The sequence below is a fragment of the Palaemon carinicauda genome, chromosome 5 (genome assembly GCF_036898095.1).
Source record: "Palaemon carinicauda isolate YSFRI2023 chromosome 5, ASM3689809v2, whole genome shotgun sequence".
In the NCBI taxonomy this organism is placed as follows: Eukaryota; Metazoa; Arthropoda; class Malacostraca; order Decapoda; family Palaemonidae; genus Palaemon; species Palaemon carinicauda.
In genome coordinates, this window is record NC_090729.1 from 137,382,702 (window position 1) to 137,407,530 (window position 24,829).

At 36.2% G+C, this 24,829-nt stretch overlaps 1 protein-coding gene across 1 annotated transcript in view; it reads right to left on the bottom strand.

The window, feature by feature from the left end:
- LOC137641162 (lysosomal acid glucosylceramidase-like) overlaps positions 1 to 24,829 on the bottom strand; it is a 358,339-nt gene that overhangs the window by 141,943 nt on the left and 191,567 nt on the right. The window lies entirely within an intron of this gene.

Below are 24,829 nucleotides of genomic sequence, written 5' to 3' on the forward strand. Positions count from 1 at the left end.
ACATTTAGGAGCCTTAATAAAAACTGCCAAACATTTAACGCAATAAACGTAGCAGAGAGACAATAGAAAATAAAAACCTTTACACTAATTATAGATAATGAATTTGTTGAGAAACCATTGGTTTCATATCCACATACCTTGTAATACATTCCAAAATAAAAGGTTAAAAGCAGTTATCAAGAAGTTCTTGTTGCATTTATTGGAGAATTGGGAATGTTACTCTATTAGGTAAATGTGTTTTTGGTATCTCTTATCCCAGCAATTTTCGACACATTTCCATAACTCCCATATTCTCTAAAGTTTTTTAACATCTATTTGCTAAACGTCTATATAGGTATGGATAAATCAAGCATCTGTTTAATGAATTGTGGTTTGGCTTTTGCAAAGGCCTTGTTTTTATTATTAAAATGAGGTTAACCCACCCAATGAGTCCAGCTCGACTCTTACAAAAATGGTCCGATTAAATTTGGGGAGAAAATAAATTATCTATATTATTACTAAATATAGCCAATATAATTGATAAAAAAAATAAGAGTAAAAAATCTGTGATAAATAGAAATTTTAATCTTATTCATAATACCTTTGAAAACATAAATCTTTCTCTTTTAAAAACTTTACAATCGCAAAAAAATATGTTCTATGGTCAAAATACAGTCACACTCACTTCATCTGGGAACTGCTTCACGAGGTGACCACATCAAATAAACATGCGTCCGTTTGGTGGGACCCATACGTATTCTTCATGAAATTACTTCAGCCCTCTTTTCTTTTTGTACTGAAGAAACGATTGGCTGTATTTCTTTTAACTTATTAATCATCATATTCGTTATTCCAGTAAGCATGCCATTTTGTAGATATGAAATGCTTTAAGTGTGTTATATAATCTTTCACAAGTAGTTTAAAACCTTCCAGGTAAGTAACTTTGCCAAGGCACCAGCCACTTATTGATATACTACCACTAAAGAATTATTGGGTCTTTTGACTACATTGGGTCCCACTCTCTCGCGTTATGGCTCATTTTCCCCTTGTCCAAACATATACTGAATAGTCTAGCCTATTCTTTCCACATCCTCATCTATTCTCATACACCTGACAACACTGATGTTATCAAACCATTCTTATTAACTCAAGGGGTTAACTACTGCACTAATGGTTCGATGGCTACTTTACTTTTGGTAAAGATAGAAAACGTTCTTTAGCTATGGTAGGTAGCTCTTCTATGAGGACACTCCAAAATCACTGTTCTCTAGAAGTTTTATTCCAGCTGTTACCAAGTTGTGGAATGATCTTCCTAATCGGGTTGTTGAATCAGTAGAACTTCAAAAGTTCAAAGTTGGAGCAAATGCTTTTTTGTTGACCAGGCGGACATGAGTCTTTTTATAGTTTATATATGACATATTTGTTTTTGACGTTGTTAATAGTTTATATATGACATATCTCTTTTGACATTACTTTTTTTTAGAATGATTTATTGTTAATTTGTTCTCTTCAGTTATTTATTTCCTTATTTCATTTCCTCACTGGGCTAGTTTTCCCTATTGGAGCCCCTGGGCTTATAGCATCTTGCTTTTCCAATTAGGGTTGTAGCTTGGATAGAAATAATAATAATTGGGTAGTGCAAGAGCCTCAGTATCATGGTCTTCCCTTGTCATGGGCTAGAGATGTCTTGCTTGAGGGTACACTTAGGCACACTATTCTATCGTTTTCTCTTCCTCTTATCTTTTTTTAAATGGTGTGCTGGGTAGGCTTAATAGAAGGCCAATGGATGCCTGGTTGTTTATCAAAAGTTGGTTTCGCCTTATCTGTTTCTTTATCTTCCTTCCAAGTATTCATATTCAGGACCATCTTTACTGTCCTCGCTTCAGTTGAAGTGGCTATCCTGAAGGGTACTTTAGCCTTGCATAGTGTGTCGGTTCCAACATGTTGACTAATTTTATCAATAAATTTATATATATATATATATATATATATATATATATATATATATATATATATATATATAGTATAGTTATATATATATATATATATATATATATATATATATACATATATATGTATATATATATATATATATATATATATATATATATATATATATATATTTCTGTCCATATTGTTTTTATCATTATTCTTAAAAGATGTACGATGAATCTTTTCTATTGCTTTTGATTCTTATCCTGTCTAGAGACATTGAGCGAAATCCAGGACCAGTAAATCCTAGACTTCTTCAGTGTCACTTACTGTATTGCAATATTCGTGGTCGACATGCCAATATCTTAGACCTTACAGTTGCGTCCGGACAGCAGGATATTTTTTACGCACAGAAAATTTGGCTTCTCAAATGAGGCACTCGTAAGGGCTCCTTATTAATGGTTTATGAAGACAATAATTTTAAAACTGGATGCCATTTCTAGGGCAAGGGGATATGGATATCATGATATTCACGTAACAACAGTTTTTGGCAGGCATAACAACTTCTATTTGTGTTTGATATACCGGAATCCACACAGGGATGAATCTATCTTCGATTATCTTCTTATCATTATGGCTAAGGTACAAGAAGATGGTCGAAAGGCCTCTTGCATTTTTGTTGGCAATTTCATACGGAGTCGATAAATTCTTTATAATCCTACCGATTGCCATGGCTTAATTCTTTGTACTTTGACTCTGAATCAGGCTGTGAGTAAATACTAAGTGAAGCTACTCACAGACCTCGTAACTGCTTCAACTTGTATACACTGATTCCATTGGTGTTATAACCAGAGAGAATGCCTTAATTTCATTAGTAGTGAACACTGAGCAGCCTGTCCCTGAGGTATCATATTCATGTGAGATTTATATAAAATCTTAAACAAACTGAAAGGGGATTTCGAGGGATTTTTTTAACTTTGTCACAATTGTATCATAGTGTTGAACCTGTTGTTCTTTTGAATAAGTCTGGTCAACATAATTGGTAGGCAAATCCCTTCTCGTGTGCTAATGTATCTAGTGAAAAATAAATCTTGGTTCAATGATGACTGTTAATGTGCTTATTTGGAGAAGCAGGAAGCCTTTCATCTTTAGAAGGGTAACAGATCTTACCAATCAAAAAGGTTTTATTCTGAGTTTTTATGGTTCAACTGAAAAGGAACAAAATTCAACCAAAAAAAGAAACCGTTTCTGGTACAACCCAAGAAAACAACTGGTGGGCTACCATTAGATCTGAACTCTTTGGTGTAGACGTAACAGTTCCTCATTTACTTAAACCAAATGGCTCTGTCATTCACTCTCCAAAGGAAAGTGAGCAGAGTAATGAAAAACTTGATCTTCATTCCTGTTTTCTTGACGCTTTTCGGTCTCATGGAATTGAAGATATATTGATGAATCTTGATGCTTATGGAGGTCTAAACCCAAATGGTATTTCATCTTTGTTTTTGTTTTTTATATAAATACTACGATTTATTAGCTCCTAAGTTATCTGTTATTTTCTGCAAGTTTGCACAAAGACGTTCTTTTTAGCACTTGTTGGAGAATTGATAATGTTACTAAATTATGGAAGTGTTTGTTGTAGATGAAGGTAATCCTTCGCTAGTTTGAAATTTTTCTTTCGTAAAGGCCTTGGAGAATGCGATGCCCTTCTTACAATTTCCAATGCTGTTCAGAAATCTTTTGATAGTGGACTGGAGGTTCGTATAATTTGTCTTCACTTTAGTGCTGCCTTTAAACATGTTAATCATGAGGCCCTTGTTTTCAAACTCAAACAGTTTGGAGTGGGTGGGTTTCTTTAATATCATTATTGAATTTCTAAGTATCAGATCGCAAAGAGTTGTTGTTGATGCGCACTGTAGTGGGAATAGGAATAAGACATCTGGTGTTCCTGAGAGTAGTGTTCTTGACCCATTAATTTTTACACTAACACACACGTGGCATGTGATATGGACTAGAAGACAAGCTCATTGTACATTGAGATGATACTACTCTCTCTACATCAATTATATCTCCTAAATGTAGATCTGCGATTGCTGAATCCTTTAATAGAGACCTAGCTAAAATTAGTGCATGGTGCATATTATGGGGCATAAAACTAAACTCTAACAAAACTCAAAGTATGATTGCAATTAGGGCAAGGACAGTGGCTCCTCAATATGCTGGTCTCAGATTTTTTTTTTTTTTTTTTATCCGTGTATGACTTGAAATTTCAGGTGTGACTCCTGATAGCAAATTTACCTTTGGGAAACACATTCGGATTGTCTCTCCTTCAACTGCACAAAAAATTGGCTTTTTGAGAAGTCTTCTGAGATTTACGCTTATCAATCTATACTGAAGACTTTAACTCGGAAAATAGGAAAACAGTACTCGAAACAAAGTGGAATAAAATTCCACTTTGTTTCGAGTACTGTTTTCCTATCTGGTATTCAGCTGCTGAATCTCATCTTAATTTTTGGACAGGAACTTACAGTTTATTAAATTTCTTATTCCTGATCTGGATACCAATCTCTGGCATCATTATTTAGTTTGTTCGTCATACACATTCCATAAGATTTTTCATAATTCTGACCAACATTTGCATTCAGATCTTTTCAGTCAATACCATCCAGTTTGTAACACTAGGCATTCAGTTAATTCTAAGTCAGGCCTTCTCTGTCAAAGGCTCAATACTGCGAAGTATTCTAGAAGTTTTATTCCAGATGTGACCAAGTTCTGGAATGGTCTTTTTAATAAAGTAGTTGAATTGGTAGAACTTCAAAAGTTCCAACTTTACAGCAAATGTTTTTATGTTGAACAGGCTGACTCAGTCTCCTTTTATAGCTCACTTACAAAAGATATATTTTACCGTTGTCATTGTTCTTGAAATATGTTATTCTAACTATTCATTACATCTATTGTAATTTATTTATTTCCTTTCCTCAATGGACCATTTTCCGCTGTTGGAACCCCTGGACTTATAGGTTCCTGCTTTTCCAACAGGGCTCTAGCTTAGCTAGCAAGAATAGTGATAAGCAGATGTTTAACGGTTTATTAGTAACTGACAAAACGTTCACACCAGATCGATAAGCAGAACTCATTGTTGACAACTTAAGATAACAATCCCATTACAAAGCAATGTTACAAGGATAAAGTACCAATTATATTTTAAAATACATTTTGGTGGAAACGTATATGTATCATGTTTCCTCCCTTCTCTGTTTGCTTGGATTTTACAAAAGGTAAAGCAAAATATCAATATATGAATTGAGAATAAAAATAATATAATAAAATAGTTGACTTTTCAAAATCATGACTCAATACAGTGACTTCCCCCCAAAAATGTTAATGTCACAAAGAAATATATGAAATGGAACAAGTATAGATTAGAATAAGCGAAAGTAAACAAATAGAATGCCTTCAACATAAAATTCATGGACTCATATATCGCATAATCGTTTAAGGCCTGGCCCATGCAGGTTCAAAATTGACTATTTACATTTTAACCTAATGGAATTTTGAACAATTGATAACAGATCAAATAATGTTTCTCATGCGAATTTCACCATTGACATATCACACCATATTCCTCTCATTTCTAGCATGACAAAATTTTTTCTCAATAAAGATATAATGCACCTCTGGGTTATTTTTACCTTCTTTTGTCAAAATATCTACGACCATCTCTTGTTTCAAGCCATCTATAAGATTCAACAGAAGCATCTTCCAATTTTTCCTTCAAATCTGTTATTGTATTACGAAGCAATTGCTCCTCCACTGCTTTGTACAACCAATTGATTCCAGCAAAGTCCTAGAATCAGTAAACAATCTGACAGGAAAATTCACTGAATCTTTAATAGCTATTTCTAAGAGTAATTGCCCAAGCTGTGCAGCATAGAATAACGAATCATCAACTAATTTAGACAAATTCCTTGTTTCAGCTGCCTTTGCAGAATGACAAACCTTTCGTGTGTCTTTGATTTCCAAAAGATAGGCACAGCATCATACATATTCTTTGATCCCAATAAAATAAGATTTCCTCCTATAAGAAGCGTCCCCTAGACCAAGAATAACAAGATCCGTTTTATTGCCTACTCTGGAGAACACAACTTTATTTGGTTTGCTATGAATTCTCTTAACGACATGATTTACCCGCTTAAGATCTCTTATCTATGCTTCATTATTCTTGATTGACATTAGTAAAGCAGTTATTGACAAATCTGGTCTAGTATTTGCTGCTAACCAACTTATTTTCCCCTCATATTTTCTATAAACTTTATTTTCCTATTTTGTCCATGGATCATCAGGCTTAGCTTTACGAATAGCTTGTATCTCTTCAATACTATTTGCATAATCTTCCATCGAAAATACAATTTCATCTCCGATCTTTTGTATATCTATACCAGAGAATCCAAATCTATCCTTTTCGACCTTCAAAACTGTCAAAACACTTTGCACTTTTTCTGTGAGTTCATTAAAAAAACTCCTTTGGTCCGGCTATGCTGAAATCATCCACATGAGTAATCACCATCCCTTTAAGATCGCTTCCATCATGTTGATAATAAAATGCTTCATCACCAATTACATTCTTGAAACCTTCGTGCTTAAATATATCTCTTATTCTCAGCCAAAACTTTCTTCTGGCCTCATCAAGTCCATACAAAGGTTTCTTCAATTTCCAAAGTACACATTCTTTCCTCAAATCTTTAGGAGGTTCAATAAAGACATCTCGATCCAAAGTTTTAGCCTGCAAGAAATCAGCCCTAATGTCAAGTGATTGCACATTAAACTTCTCATTTGCTGCTACAACTAAAAATATTTTTATACTTTCTCTCATAGCAGTAGGAGAATCAGCTTGAGGTTTGCACTCTTCCTGGAATCCTCTTGCAACCAACCTGGTTTTATAATCAGTCTTTTGACCATCATGTTTTTCCTTATTTGTAATTACCCATCTACTACCGATTCTTTGTTGGCCATATTCTTTTACTTCCTCAAAAGAATCGTAATCTTTGGGATTTTTATATTCTTTTTCTTTAGCTTCAATCACTTCCGGCATCTTATGATATTTAAATGGGAGTTCCACTACAAATACAGTATCATCAAGGTGAAACCATTCGGCCTTCTTAGACCTCAGCCAATAGGCGCCAATAGAATCACCCTTTTGCTCAACATAATCAATGCTTTCATGATTACATGTGCTCTTTTCCTCTCTCTTTCATAAAATTACTGACTTCATTCTGGTTTCTTTCCTCTTCATCCCCTTTTCAGCTAACTCAACCTTTCTAGATTGAGATCTCGTTTTTCTTCTGCATTCATTTCTTACTCCATCTTTCACTTTATCAAATTTCTCCTCGGTAATGTGACTTACTTTGTTAATCACCCCTTTATCACTGTCTTCACGGGCATAAACGCTGTATGGCTGTACTTTACAATCGGCCACCTTTTGTAAATCACCGTTTGCCCATATGAAAACATCTCAGTTCCTATGAGAAAATACTTTTACAGGGCCAGCTATTATTATTCTTCTTCTGATGAAATATGAGATCACCCTCTTCATATTTCATGTAATTAAAACTACCATTTCTCACTTTGGAAGCTTTGATCAACTTATTTTTAAATTCTTCTTCCCTAAATCTCTTGGTTATCTCATGGTGCCTTTCCATGATCTTTGAAACGCTTCACTGTCAAATAAACTCTGTATCTAAATTAAACTGTTGAGATTCCTGGAAAAATAATTGATTTCCCTATAACATGCCTCATGGTTTCATATCCAAGTATATTTACATTAGTAATGAGTGACCATGCTGTCATGTTTACTGCCATTTTTAAATCCATCTTTTTGTCTGTCTCTAACATCTTGTTCACAGTAACATCAGCAGAATGATGATTTCTTTCACTTAAGCCATTTGTGGTCCAAACTTAACTGTAAAGCCAAACTTACTTGTATATTCATTTAACTCATTCTGAAATTCATTTCCACTGTCAGCCCAAAATCCAATTGAAGGAAAACCAAACCGCCAGTTCCAACCATTATTCAAAGCATCGACTACAGTTTCCATTTGCTTATTTGAAAGTAATAGACCTCAAATAAATCTTGTGAATGAGCAAACCATCCAAAGTATGTACTTATTTCCATTCTGCTTCAAATCGATAGCTACAATCTGGTTAAAATCAGCTAACTTCGGAATTGCTACTTTTGGCCTTCCCAGATCTTTTGAATTTCTGACAAACTCTACAATTAATTGCTAACTTTTTAATTGTTTTCCTAATTTCATCATTTAACAGATTAGCATTTCTATACGTCCAAATTAGCTGTTCTTCTCCTTTGTGGTTAGTTACCTCATGAATTCTTTTAACTTGCTTATAATTTTATACATCTTTTTCCTTTTTCATAAAGAAAACTGTCTCATTTATTGTCCATGTGCCACACTTGTATAGTTATAAAGCTTGATGTCCTCCATCCGTATCATGCAACTGAAATCTTTTTGACTTCTGTAAATTAATAACCATGATTGATTGATTTGAAGTTTTCTGGCATCCTGATATCGAAGGTCATTGACGCCGATATAATAACCATGATATTAGCATGCATGATATTTACGTTCCATTCCTTTAATCAATTTTTTCCGAACAAGAGAGGAATATTTTTGGCGTCAATCACATGTTTCAACTATCATCTTTACAAAACCATCTTCAGAATCTTTTTCTTTCCATACAACTGGAAGACTGATTATTTCTGCACTGTGAAAAACAGGTCCATCACCAAATCTAAAATCCTGAGAACAGGATTTACTTTCCAAATCCTCTTTTCTTATATCGTTAATATCGAGATACCTGTCAAGCCATTTCCTTCCAAAGAAGGTTTTTGGGCACCCGGTATCAACGATCATTGCTTCCACTTCATCAACTTCTTTCGTGAAATGAACCTCCATGGTGTCATCAATTACTATCTCACTGCTTTCTTCAGCTACAAATCTAACATTATTTGCCTTCTTTATTATCTCCTTTAACTCTTTCATTTCCTTCATAAGTTTCTCATTGCCTTGTTCAAGATTTCTTAGTCTTTCATCAACTTTCATTTCTGATTGTGTTTTAAAGTTCGAAGACGATCTGTTAAATCTCCTTGCTGAACTGTCACAGGCTCTTGAGGCCGATCTAAATGACGTTCTTGACGATGACCGAGACGGTGTTCTAGAAGGACCTCATCTATAGTTGCCTGATGCTGTTCTCCAAAATCCAGGATTTCAAGTGGATCTTCTATATCTGTTAAAGTTTGGTAGCTCTTTAAACTTCTTCCACTCTTGGTAACGACTCCTGTTATCAGTGTAAAATGTAGAAGTATTTAAAGATATATCTGATATCGAATCTCTATCATTTTCTATTTTCAGATTCCCAAACTCCATCTACAATCTAGTAGCAACATCATCTTCATCAAGAGGTTTCCTTTCCACTCAATGTTCAATAACTTCTTTAAGGCGAGTCTTCTCGTCCGAGGTTATTTTTCCTCCTCCATGAGCTCTCTTTATCATTAATAAACTCAATACATAATTGAGACAAGCATTTTATTTTTTCCCTTGATACTTCAGCCATCAAACCTTCAAACTTATCAAGAAATTCCTCGCAACTTTCTGAGTTATCTGTAGAAAAGGCGATAATCTTCTCCATAATGTCATTACACTTTTTAGCCTTACTTTTCGCATATTTCTCAGTCAAAACCTCTAAAATAGTTTGTACTATCTTCAAAGTGCTGTTAGCTGTACGATCGATCACAACTGTAATCACATATTCCTTAACCCTCTTGTTGTTCTTCAAGCTTTCAATTACATCGTTATATTTATTATACCCACTATCTTTGTTATTACTGCTCCAATCCTCAACTTCAACTTTGAATGTAATCTGAGTTGTAGTTAGAAGAGATTCCATTTTTTAAGTGTTTTCCAGTAACTTTATCAGAATATCATTTTGTTGTGTAACACATCTGTTAAGTCTGGCCCCGAGCTAACAGAATCAGCGCCGTTGAGTCTGTGATCACTAACCTTAGACTTGTGTGTTGACTCCATGTGCATAATGAAATTAAGTCTATTTTCCATAGTCTCCTCGCACACGTCACAGTGTAAAATGTGGAAGTATTTAAAGATATATCTGATGTTGAATCTCTATTACTTTCTATTTTCAATCTAGAAGCAACATCATCTTTGAAATGTTCTGTTATCTATTGTGAGCATCTTGTACTTGAAAGAGGTCAAACCTCTGATATGGTCCATTAAAATTTCCATTTCCTTATCCTTGAATTTCATTGGTCTCGTTCTTAGCACATTCATCATCCGTACCAATATGAACAAAGAGAGGGCCATTAAAAGTTTTACATTTCACAAAATCAAATTCTCCGATAACCTTATTTATTTCTCCGAAATTCAAAAGGTTATCAATATCACTAGCAAGGTCGTTATCATTTTTGTATCCAGTAGTATCATATGAAAACATATCTATTTATCTAAAGACCACCACCAGGGATATTAGGATCATTTCAAGCCATACTGAGCAAATAATGAATTTCAGTAAAAATATCAATTCACACCTCAATGGTAGAAACTATGAATTCAAATATACCTAATGTCTGTTCTTCTAATATAACGATAAAGTAAAACTTTCAATTTCATCACGATAGCAAAACGTGACTTTTTGTTATAACTAATTGAAACAATTAATGAAAGATTACAGCTATGTTTGAAGTATTAAATTCACTTGCAAAAGCTTATCAACTACGGGAATAACAAAAAATTCCGAAAGTAGGCCTTTGGTACCATTGTATATTAACATTTTCGAAATCATTCGATTTGCTCCATAGTCTACTCACAGCTATCATATATACGTAAAAAACTGCCATTACAATCATCATGTGTTTCTCCGTGAAAGCATTACTTCGGTAAGTTTCTTCCAGGACAGGTATTACCTCGCGATGTGCTTCCATCGTCAATACACTGCTCCAAGTTTCGACCTAATAGACAGAAACTACTTGCAATTCAGCCAAACGAAGATCTCAACCTCTGGGCTCACGTTCGTTTACCGTCCGCCACTCCCGAGTCTTCCTTCAGCAAATATTTAATGTAGGGGATGTCTTGTTATCATTCTTTATACTTAAATCAGACGAGGGAAACATAACAAATAAGAATCTTCCAGCTGACTTGAAAATCCTCCCACCCCAGCGGTGAAGGTGGAAGTCTACTCCATCGTCATGATATTACGTTGCAGCATTCTACAGTAAACTCACTATAAACTTTTCTCGATGCTTTTAGGTTATGGAAACCGACAGTTGGTGTAGTATAAACTTTTCTGATGCAAAAAACAATTCAAATCAGATGCTCTGCTACCAAATGATAAGCAGGTGTTTAAGAGACGTTAGCTGTTTAACAGTTTATTAGTAACTGACAAAACGTCCACACCAGATCGGTAAGCAGAACTCATGTTTGACAACTTAAGATAACAATCCAATTATAAAAAAGGATACAAGGATAGAGTACCAATTATATTTCAAAATACATTTTGGTGAGAAACTTATATGTATCAAATACCAAATATAATATTGGTAAATTGATTGAAGACTTAGCTGCAGCATCCACTTTCTCATTGCCCAAAACCACAAAATGGGCAGGAATCCAAGATATTTCTTTATTTACCCCATTACATGTGAAGGAGTTCTTTAACATTCAGTACCAATTGATTCTTATTTGTAACCCTTTTTGCTTCCATGGCACTTCCGGAATTAGTATAATTCACAAACTTATGGTTAGCTCTATCTTCAATTGCTTTAATAATCTCAATTGCCAATATAATGTCTAATAATTTGGATGTAAATACAAATGCTTTATCAGGTAATAAGAGCTGACTAATTTTGTCTGGGCACACTGCACCCATTAAAGACTGAGCCATCAGTAGATTAATGAAGTCCTTTTTTTTAATGTTTCAAGGCATATTGTTAATGGTAACTAAAATACAGCTATATCCCTTTGACAAATAAAAAAGACGAGAGCCTATTTTGGTTTTCTTTAAGGTCCAAGGTCTAGGAAAGAGATATGGTTGAAAAATGTTCATTCTGATGTTTGTGGATTGAAATACCCAATTTGCTCTTATTTGAAATGGTGGTTCACGATTGTTTATAAATTCGTCATTGGAGAATTTGTGGATAGGATCTTTAATGCACTCTGCATGGTTACATAATCTCGATGTTGGGACAATTGCGGCTTTCCACTTTCATATAGCTCTGATATATTTGGGAAAGGCCTAAATGCTTCACAACATACATAGTCTTAGGCCTCGAGTGTGTATTGGATCCAAAGACTTCAAAGTAGTTCAAGATCCTAAACATAGACTATCCTCGATAACACCATTACTTTATAGATCATCAGTAAAGTACACCGCTTTGCACCCAACATTGTATTAGACAACTATTTCATTGGGTTTAGAGCAATACTACATTAGGATTTTATTTCAGATACACAAGCTTTCCAATTGAGATGAGTACTGAATATTAGTCCCTGTCCACCAGCATCTTTGTTAGCTCAAGTCGTCTCATCCCCATTGTAAGTACACTATGAAACCTTTTCATACTTCTTCTATTATGTTTTATACTATATTTGTTATTTTTAAATGTATTTTCCTTATTTAATAACATGTAACATAAGAATATGGGATGTCAATTTGAGGGTTGGAACAGATTAAGGCCATTTTAAGTATTCTTATAGGGGAAAATTGATTTGATATACGAGCAAATTGAGATACGAGCACGCCCCCTGGACGAATTAACCATTGTAAATCAAGGTACCAATGTATTAAAAGTTTTATGTATATTAATGTTTTATTATTTTACGACAATCTTAAATGAAGCAATCATTGTAGACGCACATTATTTTGAGGGATGCTTTACTGTATTCTCTAGTTTGGTCTTATATAACACAATTGCTTTAACAGTGATTCCAATAACCGGCAATAAATTTCTTCTAATGGTGAACAATTGATTGTGTTTCCATCAGCTTCTTGACTACCATAAGAGTTATTATGGACCTCGACTTTTACTACATGTTTCGTAGCCTGATTAATCATTAGGCTAGGTTCAGATTTAGAAGTTGAGAGTTAAGGCATTCTTTCCGTTTGTGCACCATTTCGACTTGCTACCTTAGCCACCGAATCTACCTTTACAGTAAAATTAGAAATCTCTTCAGGCTCACTCACACATTCTTCATTATTTGCTGGGATTTTTGGGTTTTCTAGTTCCCATTTACCCTCTCATGATCAACCATAAATCACAAGGATCCTCTGTATCCTTGGAGGTATCAGAAGTGTATTTTTAACATATGTACTTACACTATTGTAACATGTGTTTAACTGAACTTTGAGGAGTAATGGTAAAGGTGCTAGAGTGCAACAATTTTGAGTGATTTGCTGCACTGGAGGTAGATTGATCATTATTCTGTAAATTAAGACACACGGAAGTACATCATTAATGAATTTTTAAGTAACAGATAGCAATGAATACTGTAGTTGTTAATGGTCACCATACAAACAATAGGAATGCAATATCCGGAGTTCCTCAAGGTAGTGTTTTTGGCTCACTAATTTTCATACTATATATGCATGATATTTGGTTTGGCCTTGAAAACATGCTTGTTATATCAATTACATCTGAATGTAGACCAATAGTCACTAAATCTCGTAATAATAATAAATGCTAGATAGTGTAAAGATGTGTAATTCTACTGGTCAAGTGTGGAAACGTGAACATGTTTGAGGATACCATAAAATTTTCTGTATCCTCATATGTGATTGACTATATACTGAAGGTATATGTAAGTACAATATAAGTGGATATATATACAGGGGAATACCCTCTCCTGTATAATTATTTTTTGTGAAATATCAAAGAAGAGGAATTGTGGAGAGGACTACTCACAGCACTATAGTTTTGGGGGGTGTGAATATGCGTAGATATAGTACCATAGAGAGTAAAAGATGTGATATTGGAAGTATGTTATGGAATAGAATGGATGTATTGGCTTTAGGGTGAGATAAAAGGGAAGGGTGAAGTGATGTTTGGTGAAATGACTGGTAGTGTGTCTGGGATTGAAAGGGGAAGAGCAAGAGAAGGTGTGGCTTTATTGCCGAGTGAATGGATGATAGGTACAGTAGTGGAATGGATGGAGGTGTCATCTAGGTTAATGTGGATAACAGTTAGGTTTGGTAGGGAATGTTGGCCTTTTAAGAGTGAAGAGCAGAATGAATTCTGGAATGAGTTAACTAAGTGTGTATCAAAATGAATTCTGGACTGAGTAGAAGGAATTCTGTAGTTGTGATACATGACTTGAATGCCAGAATGGGTGCTGGAGAAATAGAAGGTATCATTGGGAAGTATGGTGTACCAGGTGAAAATGAGAGGGGTGAAACTGCAAGATGTGTTGAACAAAAGCTGGTGGTAGGTAGTAGTTTTATTTTTCAAGAAGAAAGATATAAATAAGTATACATAGGTAGGAGTAGAAAATGGAAGAGTGGTAGAAAGGGCATTGATGGATTGTGTTGATAACAAGAAGGATGTTTGGAGAATTGAAAGATGTGCACTTATTTAGGGGTATGGCTGACAGCATGTCTGATAAATTTTTGGTTGCAGGAAAATTAGTTGTAACAATCAAGTGAGGAAATAGAATAGGGGAGTGTAAAACGGAGGTAATACAGGGGGAAGAATTAAAAAAAAAAAAGTTAAAAAGTGAATATCAAGAAAGGTTAGAAGTGGCATATGACAGGGTGAAATTGAGATAAACTGGTAATCTAGAGGTGGAGCGGAAGTTAGTAAAACAAAATTTTGTTAGGCATAAAAGTGATGTGTGGTAAGGGCAATGTTGGGGGTAGCATGAGGATGTGTAGTGAATGGTGGAATGAATGAGTGACGATCAAGTTGGAAAAAAAAAAAAAAGAGGACATTTGAAGAAGGCTGCAGAGTAACAGTATAGAGAAGTATGAAAGATATAGAGAAAAAAATGTAGACGTAAAATGTAAGATAGCTGAGGCAAAGATGGTGGCTGACTGGAAGTGGGATCAGGGATTGGGTAGTGCGTACGAACAGAATACGAAGAAGTTTTGGAAAGAAGTGAAGAGAGTAAGGATGAGTGGATCGAGGGATGAAGAGACAGAGAAAGATGAAAATGGAAAGTTGTTGAAAGGAGATGAGGCAAGGTAAAGGTGGGCTGAATATTTTGAAAGGTTGCTGAATATTGAGGATAATAGGGAGGTAGATATAATCACTGTTGCAAGAGTTGAAGTGGCTGTGATGGGATGTGAAAATAAGAGAGAGATTACAAGAGCGAAAGTGAAGAGAGCACTAGATGAAACAAGAGCAGAAAAAGCACCTGTTATGGATGGTATGAGGGCTGAGATGTTAAAGAAATGGAGAAATCTTATGATAGAGTTGATAGGAAAGCAATGTGGAATGTGGTGGAAGGTTGTTGCAAGCAGTGAATAGTTTATACATAAGCAGTAAAGCCTGTGTTAGGATAAGGATTAAGTAAATGGTTTTCAGAGAGCGTGGGGTTGAGACAGTGATGCATGATATCACCATGGTTGTTTAATTTGTTTGTTGATGGAACTTTAAGAGGTGAATTCTCTTGTGCTTGATCGAAGATTGAAACTGATAGATAAGAGTGATCATGAGTAGGAGGCGAATCAGCTGTTGTTTGTAAATGATACTATATAGGTTGCAGACTTGGAGGAAAATGAAGGTTTATTGATTATCTGGAACCATAACATCAATGGTCACTGATGCCGATGGGAGTATGATTAATGATGAATAATTAATTGAAGGAAAAAATCAGAAATAAATGAATAACTTTATAATAAATTAATTAAAAATTTCATATACCATTTAAAAACGAGTAACAAGGCCAGCTTCCAATACAAACTTAAAAAATAGCACTAGCATCATATAAAACGGATCCTCCACGAATTCTGTTGAAGGTGTACCTGCCATCCTCATTACGGGCTCCAGTGAAGAATCACTCTCTGATATCCCCAAGACTGGATCATTCAACAAGTAAGTGGGTAACAGCTAGGGGAACCAATCAAACATCACAAAATGGCTGACACCTGCCAGTCATCAAGAACTCGAGTCAAATGTGTGTGGCCAATTCTAAGGAAACAGAGGGAAGTTTCGTCACTTCTTGACATATCACCATAGTTTTTATGGATCTATAGCATTTGTTATTTCCATCCCCTTATTCTGATCAACCAGTACGTCCTAGATTTCATCAATGTCGTCTACTGTATTGCAATATTCGTGGTCTTCATGCAAATATTCAAGACCTTACAGTTGCGTCCAGACAGTATGATATTCTTTTGTGCTCAGAAACTTTGGTTTCTAATATGAGGCACTCATCTGAGCTCCATATAACTGGTTTTAAGAAGCCAATAGTGTTGAAACGTGATGCCATTCCTAGGGCCAGGGAAATGGCGGTATATATCAGGACTGAGTACCCTGCTTCTTATAAGTCCTACTATGAATGTGGATATCATGAGATTCAAGAAATAAAAGTTTGTGGCAGGCATAACATCTTTCATTTGTGTTCGATCTACCAACATCCAGACATGGAAGATTCTATCTTCGATTGTTTCCTTACCATTATGGCTAAGATACAAGAAGATGATAGAAAGGCTTCTTTTGTCTTTGTTGGTGATTTCAATGCTCAGCATAGGGAGTGGTAAAGTTCTATCTTTCCTACCGATCGCCTTGGCTTAAGACCTTTAGACTTTGCCTCTGAATCAGGATGTGAGCGAATCGTAAGTCTGGTAATTGCTTGGACCTCGTATACACTGACTCCCCTGGCGTTATAAAAAGTAAGGTTGGTTCTCCAGTCGGGACATCTGATTATGCCTTCATTTCATTAGTGAAGACTGAGCAGCCTGTCCCTGATGTATCCTACTCTTGTAAAATTTATATGAAATCTCAGGCAGACTGGAATGGGATCTTGCAAGATCTTATGTGCTTGAATTGGTCACAATTATATAGTAGTGTTGATCCTGTTGTCCCTTTGTATGGAATCTAATCAACATAATTGATAGGCGTATCCCTTCTCATGTGCTAAGGTACCGAGTGAAGGACAAACCGTGGTTCAATGATGACTGTAGACGTGCTTATTTGGAGAAGCAGGAGGCCTATCATCTTTGGAAAGGTAACAGATCAAATTTGATCTGGAATAACTATACTCAGCTTAGAGCTTTAGCTCAGAGAGTTTATGCTTAAACTGAAAAGGAATACAATTTAACCATAAAAGAAACCCTTTCTGCTACAACTCAGGAACATAAATGGTGGTCTACCCTTAAATCTGCACTCTTTGGTGTAGATGCAACAGCTCATCCTTTACTTGAACCACATGGCTCATTCACTCACAGTCCAAAGGAGAAGGCAACCCTTTTGGCTGATGTTTTTGACAGTAAACAGAGTACTGTAATGAAAAACTTGAACTTCCTCATTCCTGTTTTCCAGAGAGTAAACTAACTAGTTTAGCTTTTCGATCTCATGAAATTAAAGCTCTGTTGATGGACCTTGATGTTTATGGAGGAGTAGACCCAAATGGTATTTTTCCTTTGTTTTTTCATAAAGACTGCAGATTTCTTAGCTCCAAAGTGATCTGTTATTTTGCGCAAGTTAGCAAGAAGAGAAGCTTTTATCACTTGCTGGAGAATTGGTAATGTTACTCCTCTATGTAAAAGTGTTTGTGGTAGCTCAAGTCCAACTGATTACCGCCCAGTTTCCATAACTCCCATATTATCTAAAGTTTTTTAACGTCTTCTGGCAAAACATCTTAATAAGTTTGCTGTAGGCAATCATCTATTCCCTAGTTTGCAATTTGGTTTTCGTAAAGGCCTTGGAGCATGTGATGCCCTTCTTACAATCTCAAAAGCTGTACAGAAATCCCTTGATTGTGGTCAGGAAGTTCGTATGATTGGCCTTGATTTTAGTGCTGCCTTTGACCGTGTTAATCATGAGGCCCTTGTTTTCAAACACAAACAGTTAGGAGTGGGTGGGTCGTTTCTTAGCATTATTATTGATTTTTTTAGGTAACAGTTCTCAAAGAGTTGTTGTTGATGGGCACCATAGTGAGCATAAGAATGTGATATCTGGTGTTCCACAGGGTAGATTTCTTGGCCCATTACTTTCCATACTTTATACACATGAGATGTGGTTTGGCCTAGAAAACAAGCTTGTTGCATATGCAGATGATGCTACTCTCTTTGCATCAATTCCATTACATGAAAGTAGATCTGATGTTGCTGAATCCCTTAACAGAAATCTAGCTAAAATTAGTGCATGGTGCAAATTATGGGGTATGAAGTTGAATCCTAACAAAACTCAAATTATGATTGTAAGTAGGCCAAGGACAGTGGCTCCTCAACATCTGGATCTCAGTATTGATAATATTTCTTTAACTTTGTATGACTCTATTAAAATTTTAGGTGTGATTCTCGACAGCAAATCTACTTTTGAGAAACATATTAGGTCTGTGTCTTCTTCAATTGCACAAAAAATTGGCTTATTGAGAAAGTCTTACAAGATTTTTGGTGATCAATCTATTCTGAAGAAGTGTTTTAATTCTTTTATTCTACCTTGTTTTGAGTATTGTTCTTCTGTCTGGTGTTCAGCTGCTGATTCTCATCTTAATTTGTTGGACAGAAATTTACGGTCTATTAAATTCCTTATTCCTGATCTAGATATTAATCTTTGGCACCGTCTTTCAATTACTTCATTATTCATGTTGCATAAGATTCCTCCTAATTCTGACCATCCTTTACATTCAGATCTTCCTGGAAAATTCCATCCTGTTCGTAATACTCGGTAGGCAGTTAATTCTAATAGCCAGGCCTTCTCCATCATCAGGCTCAATACCACACAATATTCTAGAAGTTTTATTCCAGCTGTGACCAAGTTGTGGAATGATCTTCCTAGTCGGGTAGTTGAATCAGTAGAACTTCAAAAGTTCAAAGTTGCAGAAAATCTTTTTATGTTGAACCGGCAGACATTGTGGCGGGATGTTTAAAAAACAAGCCCCACACCCTTGAATCACTCTAACAGACAATTATCTCCACAACACAAACTTTCCCCTTACTTTATCAACTGGACTCTTGGACAAAAGGACAAACAAAACAAAACATAACCTTAAAACTATATATTTCTTACAAACTATAATAAATCAAACCAAACCATCCCAAAAAACTTTAAACTCATCAAAACTTAACACTTTAAACTAGAATCACCAGCATCAAAAACTTTACACTATATATACCATAAACCCCATCCAAATTAACGCAAAAAAAACCTAACAAACTTAAATCTAAACCGCACACCAACTCAAAATATATGTTTATAAATATTGCGACACCAGCACTGACGCCACACACAAGCCGAACTGTCTTTTCACGGCAAACTACCACTATATGGTAAACAGGAGTCTCTCTCTCTATGCCATATCGGCCTCAACACCTTGAGTCACAGGTGCCAGTATCATCATCATCATCATCATCGTCATCATCATCATCATCAATCCAAATACACAGGCCAGGTCGTCAACAGTTGAGCAGTCAAATGAGCGGTACAAACAAAATCTTAATACAGGCCAGGTCATCAACAATAAATCCACTTTCAAAATTCGGTCACTCCAAAGGAGGAATCGCAGCTTTGAAAATCAAAAACCACTTCCACGCTGGTCAGAAAAATATAAATGTAATCCAGCTCTCACACAACTGCCTTATGCTGCAGTCAAATAAAAAAGCCTTCGCTCCGAAACATTCACCACTGTCGTAACCTAACTAAAAAATGTAAACAAACAATCTCATTTATACCAACAGTCTTCCTCACCACAAACGATCGTTACACTAACTACTTTCGCTCGCTAACACAATATCTCTCTCTCTCTCTCTCTCTCTCTCTCTCTCTCTCTCTCTCTCTCTCTCTCTCTCTCTCTCACACACAGGATTTGGCAAAACAAAATAAAAATAAAGCAAAAATAAATCCTCCACATTCCTCCCCCCTTACTTTGCCAAATCCTTCTCACACAACACTTACATTATTTTTTTTCATAACCCAGTCGCAGTCGGGAACGGGACCTCTACTCCGAGTAACTGGGCCTCCATATACTCTCTCATTCACTTCTTCCTTATCACAATCATTCGCTACATTAACACTATTCCTATCTAAATTCCTATCATCTAATATATCATGTACAATCATATCTACCTCGTTCTCATCTGGCCCTATAATTACACTCATTTCTGTAAATAGTTCATCCATTTCATCAAAAACATTCTCAACTTTAGTAAAAGATTCATTCATACTACTAATCATTCTCCTATCTCTCACTCTCGCATTCGTCATCCTTTCTTTTACATCACCTAAGGAAAAGCCACACACACTATAAGTATCATTCATACTCAGCCACGTTTCATCTGTATTAATACATTTATCCTCCACACTCACTTGTACATTTACACCCTTGTCATACTTATTCGTATTCTTACCTATACCTATAAATTTCCCTTGCACTTTCTCCTCACTTAAAACTTTCAAACGCCTCTTTTTCCTATATTCAACCAACACTAATTGTTTATTTTCCAGCCCTAACTTCTCATGCATACTAGATTCATACTTGCTCATTTCCAACCAATTATTCATCCCGTTCTCACAAACATTGATCCTATTCCTTCCACACACACAGGAGGACTCACCCAGCTGAACCCTCTCACACTCTAGTTTCCCGAACATCCTGGCTGACTTAATCCCTTCTTCCTACATACTCTAGCTACATGCCCATCTGCACCACATTCAGTACACTTACCCCGCGGCTCCTTGCACATTCTAGCATAATGACCATCCTTACCACAATTACCACAAATCACATTCATACGATTACTACGACATCCACTCGCTACGTGCCCAGTCATACCACACCGATAACATTTTACCCCTTTCTCTTTCGTGCACTCGCTAATTCTATGCCCTACCTCACCACATCCAAAACAAGCACCAAGAGCCCATCTACATTCATTCTTCTTATGTCCTACTTTCCCACATCTATAACACTTCTCTTCACGGATACAACTACCTGACCTATCTTGCGGCGCACTAGCACTCCTATCCCTCCAAACCTGATTCCCTTGCCTAAACCCTTCATTTGTCCTTACAGGTATTCCCACATTACTCGCCCTAACACTCCTATCTACTACATTATCAGCTACCCTCATTGGTCCTCTCAAAATTGCGTCCTTATAACTACCAAATTCTATTACACTTTCTTCCATTCCAGTTCTTACACTCACAGATTTACTTTCTTTCATGCACCTATCTAACTCATAATCCTCAACTATCTCTAGTATATCATCCCATGTCAATCTCTCTTGCGTCCACCTCATTTTCTCTTTGCGTTTCAAATTAATAAATTCACACACATTCTCAGGTACTGTTGCCAAAAACTTCCTCATTAACTCCTTATTCTCATTTATACCTTCATCCCCATACTTCTTCCTAGCTAAAGTTTCCAACCTACATACGTACATTGATATAGCTTCTCCTGCATTCATCCTTGCCTCATCAAAATCATTTTTACGCTTATACTTAACACTCCCTTTCATACGTTTTACCTGCTCAATTATTCTCGTTTTCACACTTTCATAATCAACGTCCCCTACACTCATTATCACTCCATACATCGTCAACAAATACCCAGTCAAATATTCTCCTAACTCCCTAGCCCAAACTCTTTTACTATCACCATACTTATCCTGACAATACCTCTCATACTCCTTGAAAAAATCATTTACATCCCTACTGCTATGCTCATTGAACCTTTCACACCGAGGTACCTCTCTCATAAACACAGTCTTACACACATCACGTTCATTCTCACTGCTATCATCACTGTCTACTCCCTTGTTACCTTCTTCCTCATTCGAATATAATGAATCCACTTCCACACTTAAATTCCTATCCTTAACCATTCCCTTCTTACCCTTTTTCTTACTTACCACCTTCACCCATTCACGATCGTCCTTGCTATCAGCCTGATACTTTTTCTTCTCTTTCTTCACATCACTTTTACCTTTCCTTTCATCTTTCCTCTCCCCTTTCTGTTCATCCTTACTATGCCTAATTCCCTTATCTTCAATATCACCATCACTATTACTACTATCACTATCACTTCCTTTCCCATTATCACCTACCTTAACCTTCTCTTTCACTACCAACCCATTACCCGAAGCTGAGGACACTCCTCCGACTGCACCTTCACCCATTATAGTTTTCATCATCCCCATGACTTGCCCCATCATATCTTCCATTCGTTTCTCCATTCGTTCTTCATTCTCTCGCATCCTCATCTCAACACATTCTTCCACTCTCTCTACTGTCCCCTTTAACTCCCTAAGCTCCTTCTGCATCGCCGCATTCTCCCAGTTCAACCTCTCATTCTCTATTAGCAACCTCTCCTCACGCTCCTTACTCAGCCGCAATTCCTCCTTCAGTAACTTGTTCTGCTCTTCCATTTTTCATCAACCTTAATCCTAAATTCTTAACCTAATTCCGTCCTTCGTCCAACAGTCCAGCTTCTATCCCACCTCAGCAGTCCCTGTTCGGGCGCCAAAATAATGTGGCGGGATGTTTAAAAAACAAGCCCCACACCCTTGAATCACTCTAACAGACAATTATCTCCACAACACAAACTTTCCCCTTACTTTATCAACTGGACTCTTGGACAAAAGGACAAACAAAACAAAACATAACCTTAAAACTATATATTTCTTACAAACTATAATAAATCAAACCAAACCATCCCAAAAAACTTTAAACTCATCAAAACTTAACACTTTAAACTAGAATCACCAGCATCAAAAACTTTACACTATATATACCATAAACCCCATCCAAATTAACGCAAAAAAAACCTAACAAACTTAAATCTAAACCGCACACCAACTCAAAATATATGTTTATAAATATTGCGACACCAGCACTGACGCCACACACAAGCCGAACTGTCTTTTCACGGCAAACTACCACTATATGGTAAACAGGAGTCTCTCTCTCTATGCCATATCGGCCTCAACACCTTGAGTCACAGGTGCCAGTATCATCATCATCATCATCATCGTCATCATCATCATCATCAATCCAAATACACAGGCCAGGTCGTCAACAGTTGAGCAGTCAAATGAGCGGTACAAACAAAATCTTAATACAGGCCAGGTCATCAACAATAAATCCACTTTCAAAATTCGGTCACTCCAAAGGAGGAATCGCAGCTTTGAAAATCAAAAACCACTTCCACGCTGGTCAGAAAAATATAAATGTAATCCAGCTCTCACACAACTGCCTTATGCTGCAGTCAAATAAAAAAGCCTTCGCTCCGAAACATTCACCACTGTCGTAACCTAACTAAAAAATGTAAACAAACAATCTCATTTATACCAACAGTCTTCCTCACCACAAACGATCGTTACACTAACTACTTTCGCTCGCTAACACAATATCTCTCTCTCTCTCTCTCTCTCTCTCTCTCTCTCTCTCTCTCTCTCTCTCTCTCTCTCTCTCTCACACAGGATTTGGCAAAACAAAATAATAAAAATAAAGTAAAAATAAATCCTCCACAACATAAGTCTTTTTTATAGTTTATATATGACATATCTGTTTTGTCGTTGTTACTTTTTGTAGAATGATTTATTGTTAATTTGTTCTCATCATGTATTTATTTCCTTATTTCCTTTCCTCACTGGGCTATTTTTTCCTGTTGGACCCCTTGGGCTTATAGCATCTTGCTTTTCCAACTAGGGTTGTAGCTTGGCTAGTAATAATGATAATAATAATTCCAGTAACATTGCCGAAGAGACTTTTTGATACGAGGCAAAAAGTCAGTGGCTGGAAATAGGCATCTTCCAGGGAGTGATTTGTCTACTGCCACTTTTGCTAATTTATCTGACTTTGTTTCCCGGCACACCCACTAGCTGGGATCCAGCAAAACTTAAATTCTTTACCTGTAGTGCAAGAAGAATAGAGCCATTCTAAAATTTTCAACACTAAAGGGTTGGTTGTATTAAAAACTGTCATTCACTGAAATACACTTCTTTTGCATCAATAAATATAACTGAAAAGCCCTCTCTCATTACTGCTATTTTTTTTTCAATAGCAGTCACGATACCATACAGTTCTGCTGTAAACATAGAGGATGTTAAAGGGAGCACACACTTTGTATATCGCAAACCAAACGACAGCACTGGACTTAGAGTCATCCATAAATATAAATAGCCTATCCCTGAGTTGTTCTGCATGTTCTAAAAAGGTAGAACGCATTTCCCCCTCTACCGTGTTGCCTTTATAGCCTGTGAAATAATTATAGGAGATCGATGGAAGTTTCCAAGGAGTGGTTACCGATAACCTAAAAGGTCGTACTCCACTCCTATAAAGACTCAGGCTATTTAGCAGTTATTAAACTCTGAATCCACGAGGCTTTGGGGATGTAGAGTGAGCTTCATAGCAAGAAAAGAAATTTTACTGGCAACTTTAAATCTCAGTGAATTAGGAAGCCTCTGTAACCTATACCAGTATCTAATCCTATTAGACTGACGATATAATTCCAGAGGGCACTCACCAGCATCAATAAAAAAAACTAGGGATGAGAGAGGATCTAAAAGCACCAGTAGCTAATCTGATGACAGTATGGTGAATGGAATCTAAACTCTTCCACTCGATAGCAGAAGCTGAAGAATCTATTGGCAATTATTTAAAAGTTTTAAAATAAGGACTTTATACAATCTCAGGAGAGTCTGACGATCTGCTGCCAAGATATATGGGCTAATACTTTAA